This window comes from Spinacia oleracea, chromosome 4 (genome assembly GCF_020520425.1).
Source record: "Spinacia oleracea cultivar Varoflay chromosome 4, BTI_SOV_V1, whole genome shotgun sequence".
NCBI lineage: Eukaryota > Viridiplantae > Streptophyta > Magnoliopsida > Caryophyllales > Amaranthaceae > Spinacia > Spinacia oleracea.
In genome coordinates this window covers 112,041,900-112,060,042 of record NC_079490.1, presented here as the reverse complement: position 1 = coordinate 112,060,042, position 18,143 = coordinate 112,041,900, and positions in this window count along the sequence as shown.

The following is an 18,143-nucleotide window of genomic DNA, read 5'->3' as shown; positions in this document are numbered from 1 at the left end:
ACAAGGGTTTTGTTGCTTGTTGGACTTGACGAGGCATGGGCGCAAGCCCATGGCCTTGTCTTGACCCGATTGGTTCGTTTTAATTTTAATTTGAAATTTTCAGTTCGGAAATAATTTTAATTAACTTTAAAATTAACAATTTAAATTGTTTTCTCGGGATTTAATTTTGATTATTATAATTATTATAAATTTTATTTTATACTAATTATTTTACTAAAATTAAACCTTGAATTAATTTAAATTCGTCTAATTCAACTGAAATAAATTAAATTAATGGATTCGATTATAATTTTATATGAGCTTTAAATTTTAATTAAACTTGTATGTTTCCGGTTAGACTAAAAATACATTTTTATGTTTAAAATTAGTAAAGCATATAAAGTTATTGGTTTAAGTGGGAGCCTTTAGTCATAAACTCTTGATTAGGTCTACAAATCCTTTAAGGTTAAAAAAACTTGATTAGAATTAATAAGGAATGAATAATTGGTAGATTATTGGTGCCCTTGATTAATTGCTGCAAATATTTATGTGATGCATTACAATGTGTTTTACTAACCATCTATGTGGGTCATTCATGATAATGAATGGGTGAATGGTATATATTGTATATGTACTGTTTTGCAGGTTATGAAGTGACTAGTATGGCCTAAATAGGATAGAAAATATGGTATGCGTACCATTAATTTGAATGTAATTGGTCTAATGCACCAAAGTTTGTTTTTCAATTCAAATATGGTCTGCGTACCATCAAATAGTTGTAATTAGTTTAATTATAGCTGATCCTATTTGAAGAAAATGGCGCCTCCCACTGTGAAATTCAAGACGGAGTTTCCAATCCATTTTCAGACGGACTTTGAAGTTGAAGCTTCAAGATGAAGTCGGGCCATACTAGATCACATTTATCTTATGCATGATTTAAGTTATTTATTGCTTTAAATATGTCTTAATTATGCATGAGATTATGGCTTGATTATGTTGCATGATTAAGGATTTTAGTTCACTTAAAATCTAACCAACATAGTAAGAGCCTTAAGTTCCAAACTTTAACAAAATTGAGTTAAAAGGTGCCATGCCAAAATAACACTTACTTGGATAACCTTTATATCAATCTAGTAATAGTTTTACGCTCAGCGAGGTGTTACTTAATGATCCTAAAGGGGTAAGGTACACAAATAATTGTGAGTACATGTTAGTTTTGGTGAAACTCAACGATATAAGTAAGGAGTCCTTTTATGTCGTGGAAAAATTGATAGGTTTACCTAATAAGCTCTTAGACGTACCTATTAACCAAGAGTAGTTTCTAGACTATTAGAAAAAGGCTTTTTCTTACCTAAAAGATTTTAGAATTGAGTCTAAATACATAATGTGCTTAATTCTTCAATGGTTTTAGGGTCTTGGAATCATTTTATTCACACCTGCCGGAACACATAACTTGAATAAAATGCTTAATGAACATTAAATTATGCATGCATGCTAGAATTTAAGTTTATTAAGAGAAACTGTGAATGATTATTTATTTGTTTATTCTTTTTCAATTGTAGTTTTAACTATGGCAAACAACAATTCATTCAACATTCGATCAATTCTCGAAAAGGAGAAGTTGAACGGGAAAAACTTCCTTGACTGGCAAAGGAACTTGCAAATAGTTCTTATGCAGGAAGAAAAGGAGTATGTCCTGGAAGAGGCGATGCCCGAAGCCGCGGGCGACGGGGTCACTCAGGCAGCCCTCAATCGTTGGATTGATGTCAACAAGGATGTGAAATGTCTAATGCTTGCAACCATGAGTGCAGATCTACAGAAAATGTTCATCAACTCAGATGCTTTCACGATCATCAGTGAGTTAAAGAACATGTTCCAAGATCTGGCTCGGGTCGAAAGATTCGAGACTCATAGGCAAATTCTTGAGACCAAGCTTAAGAAAGGCGAGCCCGTAAGTCCACATGTTCTCAAAATGATTGGACTCATTGAGAATATGAGTCGGCTGGATCAGCAATTCTCTCAGGAAATGGCTGTAGACACCATCCTCCATTCTCTTCATAATGGGTATGATCAGTTCAAACTGAACTACAGTATGAATAGTCTGGACAAAACGCTCACTGAGCTTCACGGTATGCTGAAGACCGCTAAAAAGACGCTCAAAAGTGATAAGCAAGATGTGCTTATGGTGCGTGGGGGCAAGTTCAAGAAATCTGGTAAGAAGAGGAATGCTAAGAAAGGTGGCAAGAAGGCCAACCCGACTAAGCAAACTGGCGCCAAGTCTGAAAAGAGGAAGGTCACTCAACCCACTTCTGAGTCCGAGTGCTTCTACTGTAAGAAGAAGGGGCACTGGAAAAGAGATTGCTTGAAGCTAAAGGAAGATCAGAAGAACGGAACAGTCGTTCCATCTTCAGGTATTTTCGTTATAAACTGTATACTTGCTAATTCAACTTCTTGGGTATTAGATACAGATTACGGCTCACACTTATGTTCCAATCCACAGGGACTAAGAAGAAGTAGAGGGTTAAGCAAGGGTGAAGTCGACCTACGAGTGGGAAATGGAGCAAGGATTGCTGCATTAGCTGTAGGAACTTATTATTTGTCGTTGCCCTCTGGGCTAGTTTTGGAACTGGAAGACTGTTTCCATGTTCCAAGTCTTACTAAAAAAACATCATTTCTGTTTCTTTCTTAGATGCTAAGGGATTTTCCTTTTAATAAAAGACAATAGTTGTTCGTTTTATTTTAAAGAGATGTTTTATGGATCTGCTAGATTAGTCAATGGACTTTATTTATTAGATCACGACAAACAAGTTTATAACATAAATACCAAAAAGGCCAAAACGGATGATTCAGATCTCACCTATCTGTGGCATTGTCGATTAGGCCATATTAACTTGAAACGCATGGAAAGACTTCAAAAGGAAGGAATTCTAGAACCATTTGACTTAGAGGATTATGGTAAGTGCGAATCATGTTTACTTGGCAAAATGACGAAGCAACCTTTCTCTAAAGTTGGAGAAAGAGCAACTGAACTATTGGGTTTAATCCATACAGATGTATGTGGACCAATGAGTACAAATGCTAGGGGTGGTTTCAGCTACTTTATGACTTTCACTGATGACTTCAGTAGATATGGTTATGTCTACCTAATGAAGCATAAGTCTGAATCCTTTGACAAATTCAAGGAATTTCAGAGTGAAGTAGAGAATCAATTAGGCAAGAAGATTAAGGCACTGCGGTCTGATAGAGGCGGTGAATATCTGAGCTATGAATTTGATGACCATCTGAAAGAATGTGGAATTCTATCAGAATTGACTCCTCCTGGAACACCACAATGAAACGGTGTGTCGGAACGGAGGAACAGAACCTTGCTAGACATGGTTAGGTCAATGATGGGTCAGGCCGAACTTCCAATAGAATTTTGGGGACATGCACTAAATACAGCTGCACTCACTATAAATAGAGCTCCGTCTAAAGCTGTTGAATAGACTCCATATGAGTTATGGTTTGGAAAGCCTCCAAAAGTATCTTTTCTTAAGATTTGGGGATGTGAAGTATACGTCAAACGATTAATTTCAGACAAACTTCATCCAAAATCTGACAAATGTATCCTTGTGGGCTATCCAAAGGAAACAAAGGGGTATTACTTCTACAATACATCTGAGAACAAGGTGTTTGTTGCTCGAGATGGTATCTTTTTGGAAAAGGATCACATTTCCAAAATGACAAGTGGGAGAATTCGATTCGAACAACAAAATCTAGAGAATGCTCAAGGTGACATTCAGGATGAAACTCAGAGATCTCTAGAAGTATCTGGCGAGGATCAAGGACCATCTAGAAATGTAACCCCGCGTACATCGCTGAGATATAGATCTCAACCGGAAAGATACTTAGGTATTTTAACGAACAAGAGCTATGACGTTCTATTACTTGAAAGTGATGAACCTGCGACTTACAAACAAGCTATGACGAGCCCTAGCTCCAAGAAATGGCAAGAAGCCATGCAATCTAAATTTGAATCCATGTCAGAAAACCAAGTGTGGGATTTGGTCGATTTGCCAGATGGCTACCAAGCCATTGGAAGCAAATGGGTTTTCCAACTGAAAAAGGACAAGGATGGAAAACTTGAAGTTTTCAAAGCTAGATTGGTTGCAAAAGGTTACAGGCAAGTCCACGGTGTGGATTACGATGAAACCTTTTCACTAGTTGCAATACTAAAGTCTATTCGGTTAATGTTAGCAATCGCTGCATATTACGATTACGAAATATGGCAGATGGATGTCAAAAACGCTTTCTTAAACGGCATTTTAACAGAAATTGTGTTTATGACACAGCCTGAAGGGTTTGAGGATCCAAAGAATGCTAAAAAGGTATGAAAACTAAAGAAATCAATCTACGGATTGAAGCAAGCATCAAGGAGCTGGAATATACGTTTTGATGAAGCAGTTAGTGACTTTGGTTTCATCAAGAACGCAGACGAATCTTGTGTATACAAGAAGGTCAGTGGGAGAAAAAATTGATTTTCTAGTATTATATGTCGACGACATATTACTTATCGGAAATGACATTCCTATGTTGAACTCTGTCAAGATTTGGCTTGGGAAATGTTTTTCGATGAAGGATCTAGGAGAAGCACAATACATACTGGGCATCAAGATTTACAGAGATAGATCTAAAAGGATGATTGGACTTAGTCCGAGCACTTATATCAATAAGGTGCTTGAAAGGTTCAAGATGGCAGACTCCAAGCGAGGCTACCTACCCATGTCTCATGGAATGATCTAAGCAAGACTCAGTGCCCAAAAACAATTGATGAGCGTAGACGAATGAGTGGGATTCCATACGCATCATTGATTGGTTCAATAATGTATGCTATGATATGTACACACCCGGATGTTGCGTATGCACTCAGTGCTACGAGCAAATACCAGTCAGACCCAGGAGAGGCACATTGGACTGCTGCCAAGAACATTCTGAAGTACCTGAAAAGGCACAAAGATGACTTCCTGGTCTATGGTGGAGATGATCAATTAATTGTTAAAGGCTATACGGACGCAAGTTTCCAAACCGACAAAGATGATTTCAGATCACAGTCTGGTTTTGTCTTCTGCCTCAATGGAGGTGCAGTAAGCTGGAAAAGTGCTAAGCAAAGCACCATTGCGGATTCTACAACTGAAGCGAAGTACATTGCTGCACATGAAGCAGCAAAGGAAGCTATATGGCTAAGGAAGTTCATAGGTGAACTTGGTGTAGTCCCCTCCATTAAAGGACCAATAGCCCTATATTGTGATAATAACGGAGCTATTGCACAGGCAAGGGAGCCTAGACACCACGAAAGAGTCAAGCATGTACTTCGTAGATTTCACCTTCTACGAGAGTTCGTTGAAAGAAAAGAAGTCGAGATAAGCAAGATTGGAACTGATGACAACATCTCAGATCCATTGACTAAACCTCTGCCGCAGGCGAAGCACAACTCGCACACTGCAGCTATGGGTATCAAGCATATTGGAGAATGGCTTTGATGTCCTTGTTTAATGTTATAAAGTTTTAGAGTTTAATACTTTGTAAAACATTATTGGTTAATCATTCACAATAAATGAATAGAATTCATTTTTCCATTTAATTTGTGGTTTATTATTAAATGATAAGTCCCTTCAATTTGACGATACATTCAAGATAGACTGTTAGGACCAGTCCTGTGACTAAGAAATGTCTATCAAGTGAACTTGAATGTCAAAAGTTGAAAATGGTCCCTGGTCGGAGTTTTCTATAAAGATGGACGCATAGAAAACGTTAGACGACTAGAATGCAAGATGACTAGTAGTTTGATGAGTGACATTTATGTCACTCCTAGGATAGTATTTTGCATCTTTTTATTCTTGTTTTTGTTTGTTTTCCTCCCCTTTTATGCTCATTTTAGTCCTTTTGCTCTTACATGCTAGTTGACTCGGTTTCTCCTAATTACCGCCCTTTCGCCTTGTTTTTCTTAATTTTTGTCAAGCTTTTGCTTTTCACGGGTTTGTTAATGTGTAGGAAAACAAGTAAAATGGACGGAATAGTCAATGGAAGTCAACAGTATCCAAGGAAAGCTTGAAGTGGAAGGAAGGAGTCAAGAACTCAAGATGTTCGGCCGAACTTCAGATGTGTTCGGCCGAACCAAAGCAGAACAGCCTGAAGAATGAAGCCCAAAGTTCGGCCAAACATTCACAAAAGTTCGGCCGAACTTACCTATGTTCGGCCGAACCTCCTCAATTGTTCGACCGAACATCGCAATCAGTAGCTTCTGTTTCTTCCAAGGTTCGGCCGAACCTGCCTTTTGTTCGGCCGAACTTGCCTCTTAGTTCGGCCGAACTTCATTTATGTTCGGCCGAACCTGTTGCCAGCCCTGAGCCACTTTTTCGGACTATTTAAAGCATTTTAGGAGCTTTTAGAAAACCTAGTTTTTTACAAAAGTAGTTTGAAATTAATTTTAGAGAAAGAAAGGAGGAGAACTTCATTCATTGCTCATTGTATTGCTTGGGATTCTCCCTAATCTTGGATTTTGAAGCTTCATTGTAAAAATTATCAACTCTTATTTCTATTTAATGTCATTAATTTCTTATTTTTCTTACTTTGTCTCTTATTTTTCTCATTAATCAAAAACCCCAAAAATAGGCACTTTTATATTTTTCCTTCCTACTTGTTTCATTGTTTAGCTTTTCCTTATCCTTTATGATTAGACTTATTAGTTTCCTTTCTAATCTCTTGAGATTTGGTGATTTTGATTGTATTGTGGATGATGGTTTTGCCTATATATTTGATTGCCGTGATGAGACTAGCTTGAACTCTTTGGTTAGGGATTTTTGCTTTGATTATTCGAAAATGCATACTTCCATTGAATTCATCATGTTGAAATTTGTAGTCAAGTCCATGAGTGAGTAGTTCTCATCTAGGGGTTTGGGTGTAGCCTAGGGTTTTCATGTATGGGGTTTTAAGGTAGGATTTGCTAGTTTTGCAATTAAATGCATAAGTTGGGGGGTCCTCGTTGCTTGTTTGGTTAGACGTAACTTTTCTTGGTCAATGGAACGCGATGCATTGATTTGGCAAGGGATTGTAAGCGGACATTTCGTGCTAGGCGTCGAAGCTTGCAACGAGCATCTAACAACATAGATCATCAAGAGGAACCCATTTTTCCTTTTGAGCACGAAGAACTAGAATATTGGGACGGAGAGAGGGAGAGTCTCCGATCTTTCAAGAGTAGTTCAAGTGATACATTTCATATGGCGCATGATTTGAGGAGTTATGGTGCCCCCGGGGCCTATGAGGCAAAAAGTGCTATCTCACTTCCGGCCTTGGAGGCTACCGATTTTGAGTTACGGCCCGCACTTATTGGGATGGTTCAAAGGAGCCAATTTACCGGGTCGAGACTTGAGAGTCCAAGGGAGCATCTAAAGACTTTTGTCGATTATTGCTCCACGGTGAAACACAATGGGGTAACCCAAGAATACATTCGAATGGCACTCTTCAAGTTCTCTTTGATCGGTAATGCAAGAAAGTGGCTCGATGACCTCAAGCCAAACTCATTGACCTCTTGGAATGAGGTGACGGAGGCATTCATCAACAAATATAGTAGCCCCGCACAAACCGCGGACTACCGGTCCAAGATGATGACATTCAAGGAAAGGACCGATGAAACCCTTCAAGAGTAATGGGAAAGATTTAATGAGCTTCTTCGGCAATGCCCACATCATGGCATATAGATGGGGGTGCTTCTCCATTGCTTCTACCACGGACTTTCTAAGGCTTCTAGGACGGCCCTAGATGCGGGAGCCGGGGGGCCAATCATGAAGAAGAGCTTAGAAGAAGTTTTTGACATCATTGATGATGTGGTCCGAAATTGTGAAGATTGGAAAGATGATAGAAGAGAATGTGACAAGAAAGGAGGAAGGTACGACCTTGAGCCGATCCATGCTTTGAGCACCAAGTTTGATGCTCTCGTTACACAACTTCAAAGGTCCAATTCTATCCCTTCTTGTCCTTCTACTCCCCAATCCCCTTCTAGTGTGATGTCTTGTGCTTTATCTTGTGATTATTTTGGTTCATTTGAGCATCCCTCTTCATATTGCTATCCTTTCGACCAACCCATGGAACAAGTTAATGCTTTTAATAATGCAAACAACCAACGGTTTGATCCTTATTCCAACACCTATAACCCCGGTTGGAGGCACAACCCAAGGTTTAGTTGGAAGGATGATCAAACTTAAGGTCAAAACCAATTTCAAAACCATGGAAATGGTCGAAATCAAGGCAACTATGAGGGTGGAAGTTCAAGCTATTATGGGGGTTCAAGGAATCAAAACTATGGCCGAAATTTTCAAAATCAAGGCCAACCTTCAAACTTCCGAAGACCACCACCACCACAAAGCTATCAAAGTCAAGGGAGTTACCAAGGTCAATCCTCTTCTTCTTCTCAATTTCAAAAGCCACCTCCACCACAAAGCTTTCAAAATCCTCCTCCCGGTTTTCAAAGACCACTCCTCAATGCCCCACCTCCTCAAGAGTCAAATATTGAAACAATGTTGAAAACTTTCATGACTCAAGTCAACCAAAAGTTTGATTCCATGGCCACCCATAATAAAATGCTTGAAACACAAATTGCGCAATTGTCATCCTCTAATGCTTCAAGAGTTCCCGGTTCTTTGCCTCCTCAAGGGATAAGTCCCGGTGAGACCCATCAAGCAAATGCTATTGTACAAGAAGTGGGAAAAACCTTGTGAGTTCAACTACTAAGAGTCCAACTCAAGGAGAGAGTGAGCCCATTAATGAGAGTGAGCCTATTATTGATACCACCATAGATGAGGAAGAGGTTGTGGTGAGTGAACCAATGGTTGTTGAAGTTCCAAAGAGAGTGGTCCCTCCTTACAAACCCAAATTGCCTTTCCCATCTCGTTTTGTCGGAGCTAACCTTGATGATCAATTTGCAAAATTCCAAGAAGTCCTCAAGAACCTCTATGTGAACATTCCTTTTGCCGAAGCCCTTAGGCAAATGCCTACTTATGCCAAGTTTTTGAAGGAGATTCTAACCAAGAAGAGGGTTGTGGATGTGGTTGAGAATATTAGCCTACCCGAAAGTTGTAGTGCCATTATCCAAAACAAGTTGCCCACCAAATTGAAAGATCCCGGGAGTTTTTCCATCCCTTGTGCAATTGGGGAACTTGTCATAGATAAAGCCCTATATGACTTAAGAACAAGTGTGAGTGTAATGTCATTCTCTATTTTTCAAAGGTTGAATGTGGGAGAGTCGAAGCCTACCCAAGTGTCCCTCCAATTAGCCGACCGTTCGGTGAAGCTTCCATTGGGAAAGGTAGAGGATGTGCCTATGAGGATTGGGAAGTTCTTTATTCCCGTTGATTTTGTGGTCTTAGAAATGGAGGAGGACCCTAATGTCCCAATCATCTTAGGAAGACCTTTTCTTGCCACCGCGGGGGCAATCATAGATGTGAGAGGTGGTAGACTATCCCTTAGTGTGGGGGATGAGAAAATTGAGTTTCAACTTAACCAAATCATGAGATGCCCCTCCCATATGGATGATTGTAAAAGAATTGATATCCTTGATGAAATTGTCAATGAGTCTATGAGCATGCATATGAATTCTACTAACGATGTTCTTGAGTATGTTCTTGTGCATGATTCCAATGAATGCAATGACACCATGGAGACTCAAGAGATGCTTTTAGCAATGGATTTTGAAGAGCCATTGGTGTCCGTTGAGACCACCAAGGAGGTAAGCAAGCTTGAACTCAAACCCCTCCCCTCTACTCTCAAATATGCTTACCTTGATGATGCGAGTCCGGTAATTGTCAATGCTAAACTCAATGATGAAGATCTTTCCAAACTCTTAAAAGTTTTGAGAAAATATAAAAAGGCCATTGGGTATAGCATTGGTGATTTGAAAGGTATTAGCCCGGATTTTTGCATGCATCGAATTGTTCTTGAAGAAGGTCATAAACCTTCCATTGAGCCTCAAAGGAGATTGAACCCTAACATGAGGGAAGTGGTATGGAAGGAAGTGGTAAAACTATTGGATGCGGGAATCATTTATCCGATTTCGGATAGTAAGTGGGTTTCCCCCGTCCAAGTAGTGCCCAAAAAGGGGGGAATGACCGTCATTAAGAACAATAATGATGAGTTGATCCCCACTAGGGTTGTGACCGGTTGGCGCATGTGTATAGATTATCGCAAACTAAATACCGCCACCCGAAAAGACCACTTCCCTCTACCATTCATTGATCAAATGTTGGAAAGGCTTGCCAAGCACAAATATTTTTGTTTCTTGGATGGATATTCGGGATTCTTCCAAATCCCCATCCATCCAAGTGACCAAGAAAATACGACATTCACATGCCCAATTGGCACCTTTGCATATCGAAGGATGCCGTTTGGGTTGTGCAATGCTCCGGCAACTTTCCAACGATGCATGATGGCAATATTTTCGGAATTTCTTGAGAAAATCATGGAAGTCTTCATGGACGACTTTAGTGTCTATGGAGTAGACTATGATTCATACCTAGTCAATCTAGGAAAAGTATTGAAAAGATGTGAAGATGTGAATCTTGTTTTGAATTGGGAAAATTGCCATTTTATGGTTGAGGAAGGTGTTGTCCTTGGTCATGTGATTTCAAGCAAGGGAATCCAAGTTGACAAAGCCAAGGTAGATGTGATTGAGCAATTTCCTCCCCCAATCAATGTCAAGGGAATTCGTAGTTTCCTTGGTCACGCCGGTTTCTACCGGCGGTTTATCAAGGATTTCTCAAAAATTGCTAAACCACTATCTAGTTTGCTTGTCAAGGATGTCCCTTTTGTTTTTACTAACGAGTTCCTTGAGTCTTTCAATAGGATCAAACAAGATCTTGTCACGGCACCCATTATTCAACCCCCCAATTGGGAGCTACCATTTGAGATTATGTGCGATGCTAGCGATTTTGCCATTGGGGCGGTGCTTGGGCAAAGAGATGGTAAGGCCCTTAATGCGATTGCTTATTCTAGCAAGACTCTTGATGACGCACAAGCGAATTATGCCACCACGGAAAAAGAGCTTCTTGCGGTTATCTATGCCTTGGAAAATTTCCGTCCCTATCTCCTCGGTTCCAAAATTGTCATTTACACGGACCATTCGGCCTTGAAGTACCTTCTTGCCAAGAAGGACGCCAAGCCAAGACTTATTCGTTGGATCCTTCTCCTTCAAGAGTTTGATATCGAGATCCGGGATAAGAAGGGAACCGAGAATCTAGTGGCGGATCACTTTTCTAGGTTGGAAGTGAGGGGAAGTGGTGATGATCTCCCCATTGATGAGACTTTTGCGGATGATCACCTCTATGCTATTCAAACCAAGGCCACTCCTTGGTATGCCGATATTGTGAATTTTATAGTTTGTGGGGCGATTCCTCCGGACTTCACCCCCCAACAACGGAGGAAGTTAAGGCATGATTGCAAGCACTATATTTGGGATGATCCGTGTCTATTGAAACGAGGTGTTGATGATCTCTTGCGGAAGTGTGTCCCGGATGATGAAATTCAAGGTGTTCTTCATATGTGTCATTCGTCACCTAGTGGTGGTCACATGGGTGCCTCCAAAACCACGGCAAAGGTTTTGCAATCTCTTCTATGGTGGCCATCTATTTTCAAGGATGCTTGGGTTTTTGTGAAGACTTGTGATAGGTGTCAACGAGTTGGGAACATCTCCAAGAGAGATGAAATGCCTCAAAATCCAATTCTTGAGCTTGAATTTTTGATTTATGGGCTATTGACTTCATGGGGCCTTTCATATCTTCGCAAGGGAACACCTACATTCTTCTAGCGGTTGATTACGTGTCTAAGTGGATTGAGGCCATTTCCACCCCTACAAATGATGCTAAGGTGGTCATCCAATTCTTCAAGAAGGTGATATTTCCTAGGTTCGGGATGCCCAAGGCAATTATTAGTGATGGTGGGTCTCATTTCAAGGGTGCTTTCTCAAACCTTCTCTCCAAATATGGTGTCATCCAAAGGCGATGCCTATCCTACCATCCTATGACAAGTGGTCTTACGGAGGTCTCTAACTGCGAGATCAAACTCATTCTTGAGAAGATGGTAGCCTCGAACCGTAAGGATTGGGCTTTGAAGCTTGATGATGCCCTATGGGCTTATAGAACGGCCTACAAGACTCCCATTGGGACAACACCCTATAAGCTTGTGTATGGGAAGAGTTGCTACCTCCCGGTAGAGATGGAATTCAAAGCCTTAAGTGTCATCAAGCATATCAACTTTGACCCAAAGAGTGCGGGAGAGAAGAGACTCCTAGACTTACATGAGCTAGAGGAATTGTGCATGAATGCGTATGATTCGGCAAGCATCTACAAGGCCAAGTCTAAGGAATATCATGACCAGAAAATCACAAAGAAGGACTTTCAAGAAGGTGAGAAAGTCCTATTCTTCAACTCAAAGTTGAAGCTTTTTCCCGGAAAACTCAAATCCCGGTGGAGCGGTCCCTTTGAGGTAAACAAAGTGTTGCCCTATGGTTCATTGGAGCTTTGGAACAAAGACAAATGTGATTTCTTCAAGGTCAACGGTCATAGAGTGAAAAGGTATTTCGAAGGAGCCCGCATTGGGACGGTTTGCACAACACATCTACAAGCAATCACTTGATCTTCTCCGTGAAGATACGTCAAGCTAGTGACGTTAAAAGAGCGCTTTCCGAGAGGCAACCCGGTGATCTCTAACCCTTGTCCTTTAAATTTTTCCTTCATCTCTTTATTTTTTGTCATTTTTGGTGTTTGGTGAGCTGTTGTTAGTCATTGGTTTTTGAATAAATGGTGCATGGCTTGAATGAGAAGGGAAAGGGGGGGACTTGCTGTGAATCAGGGCAAGTTCGGTTGAACAAAAGAGAGGTTCGGCCGAACCATTCAAAATGTTTGACCGAACTCCTTTTTGTTCGACCGAACATTCAGAGATCAGAATGCCCCATAATCTAGGTTCGGACGAACTTTTAAAGAAGTTCGACCTAACTTGAATGGAAGTTCGACCGAACTCCTTTTTGTTCGACCGAACATTCAGAGATCAGAATGCCCCATAATCTAGGTTCGGACGAACTTTTAAAGAAGTTCGACCGAACTTGAATGGAAGTTCGGCCGAACTCCTTTTTGTTCGACCGAACATTAAGAGAACAGAATGTCCCATAATCTGGGTTCGGGCGAACTTTCGAAGAAGTTCGACCGAACTTGAATGGAAGTTCGACCGAACTCCTTCATGTCCGGCCGAACTTTTCCAAGAATCAGGAACTCAAAAATTTGAGTTCGGCCGAACTTTTCCAAAGGTTCGACCGAACTTTAAGCATAGTTCGACAGAACTGTTGAAATTGTTCGGCCGAACTACTCGGGAAACAGAAGCTCTCAACTTTCCAGTTCGGCCGAACTTCGCAGGAAGTTCGACCGAACATTAAGGAGTTCGGCCGGACTCTCTTAATGTTCGGCCGAACCTGTTGGGAAATTTGGCCCTTTTAATCAGTTTTTGCCCGATTCTCTCTCCTCGAGCTTCAAAATTTCCGAGCACCCTTTCTCTTCTACTCTCATTTTCTCTCATCCTCGTACTCCATTGCAAACAAAATTCAACTCCTCTCCATACTCCATCACAAATCCTTACTCCTTTCACTCACAAATCAACTCCACAACAACAAAATCTTCATTCATGTCCACAAATTCTTCAAAACTCAATTTTGCAAGTTTGGGGAAATTCATCAACTTTCTCAAATTCTTCAAATTGATTGTAAGTATGGATGTTTTATTGTTTTATTCATCTCCCTAATGGTTTTGAGTAGTCTAATTTGCATCTTATTACTTGTTTTCATGCTTTAATCTTCGAAATTCATATGTTAGGGTTTGAGAAATTGTTGAATGTGAATTGAGAAATTATTGATTTTTATTTGCTTTGTTGATGGATTATGTGTTGTTGGTAGTTTATATGTGTTGTTGATGGATTATTGTTTTGTATGTATTGTGCTTCAACAGGTGTGGTTGTAGTTTTGGAGGTTGTGTTGAAATTTGTTGGGGGTGTGTTATTGAAGTTGATAGTTGTCTCTTGCGAACCTTGTGAAGTAACCCTTGAATTATCTACCGAACCCCCAAACACACTATGCCTCCTAAGAAAAACAAAAAGAGAAGGGGAGGAGATGTCGGTTCTACCTCACAAATCATCCCACCGACCAATGTCCCAACAACCTATGGCATCCAATTCGAGTCCCAAAAGCATTGGGACAACTTTGAGCGGCTCTCCTCTAGAAAAATCCGAGCCACAAAATTCTATCATGAGCCAACTCTAGTCTCACTTGGGATTAAGGATGAAGTGATGCTATTGGTTGATAATTTTGGATTAAAGGAGTTCTCAAAGCTACATTGCGAGACCTATCCTAGGATCACCTTAGAATTCCTATCCTCTATAGAGACAACCTCAACGGATGATGGGTTGCAAGTCCACTTTAGGCTTTTCAATGAATCACATGAATTAAGCTCCTCCGAGTTAGGTGCACTATTTTGTTTCCCCCAAGATGGTGAAGCCTACACCAACTTAGCCTCCACTCTAGTAGCCAATGGGTTTGCCTACAATGAGTCCGATTGGTGGAGCCAAATCACCGAGCATAACCACTTCCAAACAAACCAATCCAAGGCATCGAAAATCATCCACCTAGCCCTCCGATATTTCTCTCGAATGCTTGCCTATTCCATCTTTTTCAAGGCAAGTCTAGGAGCTATGATTAAGGATGAGGTTGCTAGCCTATGGTTGGCCGATAAACCACGGCCGCATTTCCGCTACGATTGTGTGGCATCCTTCATTAGCCGATGCTTGGGCACTAGGGATGGGACCGTGAAGGGGGAAATCCACATGGGAGCAATGGTCACCCTTATTTCCAAAAGGATGGATAGAGGGAGACTTGCGGGTAGGTTGAGTGATCTTGCTTGCATTGGTGGCCCGAATGACAAGTTTCTCAACATTGCAGCCCTCCAAAGCCAACGGTTCATCAACTACACCACAAGGAAAGATGATTGGTGGATCGCCGTGGTCTACAAGGAGCAAGAGTGGTATGTCCTCCCCAACCACGATCTCACAAAGATTGATCGCACCAAGGCCCATCCATTGTACATCGGGCCGCAAAAGATTCCAAATGGTCTAACCTTGGTGGAAACCGAGCCACCACAACAAAAGGTGAGAGCACCCCGCCAACAAGCTCCCCAAGGGGAGCAAGGTACGTCATCTTCTTCTACCCCCTCCCCATTTAGCTTTGAGGGTATTCAAAGTACCCTTAGTGATATCCTTCACGGGCAAGATCATTGGGGGTACTATGCACGGGCAAACTATGATGTTAATGTGAGGAACAACCTCATTGACCCGTACTTGAACTACCCTAACCACCCGCCCCAAGAAGGGCCAATTCCTCGTTGGGGGGGAGATGGCGCACCACTCACCTATCCATACTATAGTGGCCATGTTCCCCCCGAGGAGAGAATTGCCCCATCCCCTCCCTATGATTGGACTAGGCCGGGCGGGGCGGACTTTGCGTATGACCCGGCATGCCTCGATGTTTATCCCCCCCCCGTTTTGAAAATTGGGAGGCATGTTGGGGGACATACCAAGCACCGTCCATGGCGGTTTGTCCCACCGCGCCGAGGTATGATTGGCCACCCTACACCACCGCCTCCCGGCCCGATGTGGATGGCCAATACTACTTCTCCCCGACCTCGTCCGATTTTGTTAGTACATATGATCCATCGGGCATCCATTATCCCTACCAACCTCCTCAAGAGGACGATGATGATCGTATGGACGATGCTTGAATCTTTTTCCCCCTATTTGTGCCTTGATTAGATTATGTTGCTCGAGGACGAGAAAATGGTTAGCTTGGGGGGATGTTACTTGGGAGCATGTGGTGGGTTGGAAGGGGTAGCTTTTGGTAGTTGATGCTTGTTGGTGGAGGTTGTTGGTGGTTGTTGGTTGTTGCTTTTGGTGGTTGCTTGCTTGTTGCTATTACTTGTTGGTTGATGGTTGTTGGTGTTGCTCGTTAGGAGTTGGATGTAGGTTGATGTTGCTTGTTGATGTTACTTGTCTGATGATTTTGCTTGCTTGTGGTGCTTGATTCATGTCTCATCGATATCCTTAGTGGATGATCGCTCCCAAATTTCAAAATCCAAAATGACTAACAATTTCTCTCTTTTGAATTTTCTTCTCTTAATTTTTGCTATTTTCTTTTCTTAATTTCTAAAAAAAAAAACAAAAAAAACTTAAAATTACAAAAAGATTTTTCAATTATTATTTTTGTTTTCGCTTTTTATTCAACTTTCGCAATTTCCTTTTTGTAAAAAAAAAATAAAAAAAAATATATATAAAAAAAATATCAAAAAAAAAAAAGAAGAAAAAAAAAGTTCTTTCTTTATTAATAAACGGTCAAAAATGCCCAAGGACGATGCCCAAATGATGAAATCTAATGTGGTTCCCTTTTTTAGGCATTTGTGGGAATTTGTAGGAATTGTTCTCGGAAAAATGTATGCTAGAGTTAGGATGTTTTAGGAGTTGCTTAATCTCTATTGCTCCTTGTACCACTAAAGTTAGCCTTCAACCGTGCAATTGCCATCTAGCTTGAAAAATTGTCTAATTTGCTCATCATTGAATGAAAGTAGCCCAATATGTGGTCCCTTGAGCCCCTAAGTATACCCTTATTCCCTCCAAAGTGAAACTCTACAAAAGACTTAGCTTTACCTTCGCGTCATTCAATAAGTGGCATCATAAGCCACAAATGTATTCTTTTTCATCTTCTTTGTTCAAATAAAGTTTATTCTTGTAAAGAGAAAATCCCATAATAAGGGAAAAAGAAAAGGCCAAAAACAGTTAAAAATGGCGTGAAAAAGAAAAAAAAAAAGAAAAAGAAAAAAAAGAAAAAGAAAAAAGAAGTCTAATAAGAGGTCAATTTGTGGATGCCTCCCACGCTTAGTTTTCACTCGTTCATGTCTTGAGTAGAGGGAAGCAAAAGGGGGTCTAATCGTGCATTTGGGGGAGGTGGACCATTATTCTTGGATTCTTTTAACCAAAGTATAGCTTATGAAAACTTTTGAATAGCTAGATGTTCTCTAATGTACCAAGTAAAAGCGCTAATAGAAGTGTCCTCTAGCAATTTAGATTAGTCCTCACCTTTACTCCTAGCTTTCGCATACATTTGGAAGAAGCTTTTCCGAAAAGTCACTCGATTGTCTTAAATTGTGGACCACTTCCGTGATGGGTTAACTTGGGCATGATCGTGTAGTTTAATTTTCTTTATTTCTATTTTCATTTGAGTTATGGGTAAAACTCGAGGAAAACCCTTGCGAGATCTCACTCGCCCTCTAGAATGACTTAGGGGTTTAAAGAGCTTATTGCATGTGCTTAAATGCAATCGTGATTCCTACGACAGTGAGTTAGTGTATATTCTCACCCCCGTTTTTCCTTTTTGCTTTGTTTGAATAAAATCTCGTCTTTCCCTTATTCTTCTCTTGTTTTGCTTGAGGGCAAGCAAAAGTCTAGCTTGGGGGAGTTTGATGAGTGACATTTATGTCACTCCTAGGATAGTATTTTGCATCTTTTTATGCTTGTTTTTGTTTATTTTCCTCCCCTTTTATGCTCATTTTAGTCCTTTTTCTCTTACATGCTAGTTGACTCGGTTTCTCCTAATTACCGCCCTTTCGCCTTGTTTTTCTTAATTTTTGTCAAGCTTTTTCTTTTCACGGGTTTGTTAATGTGTAGGAAAACAAGTAAAATGGACGGAATAGTCAATGGAAGTCAACGGTATCCAAGGAAAGCTCGAAGTGGAAGGAAGGAGTCAAGAACTCAATATGTTCGGCCGAACTTCAGATGTGTTCGTCCAAACCAAAGCAGAACAGCCTGAAGAATTAAGCCCAGAGTTCGGCCGAACATTCACAAAAGTTCGGCCGAACTTACCTATGTTCGGCCGAACCTCCCCAATTGTTCGACCAAACATCGCAATCAGTAGCTCCTGTTTCTTCCAAGGTTCGGCCGAACCTGCCTTATGTTCCGCCGAACTTGCCTCTTAGTTCGGCCGAACTTCATTTATGTTCGGCCGAACCTGCTGCCAGCACTGAGCCACTTTTCGGGACTATTTAAAGCATTTTAGG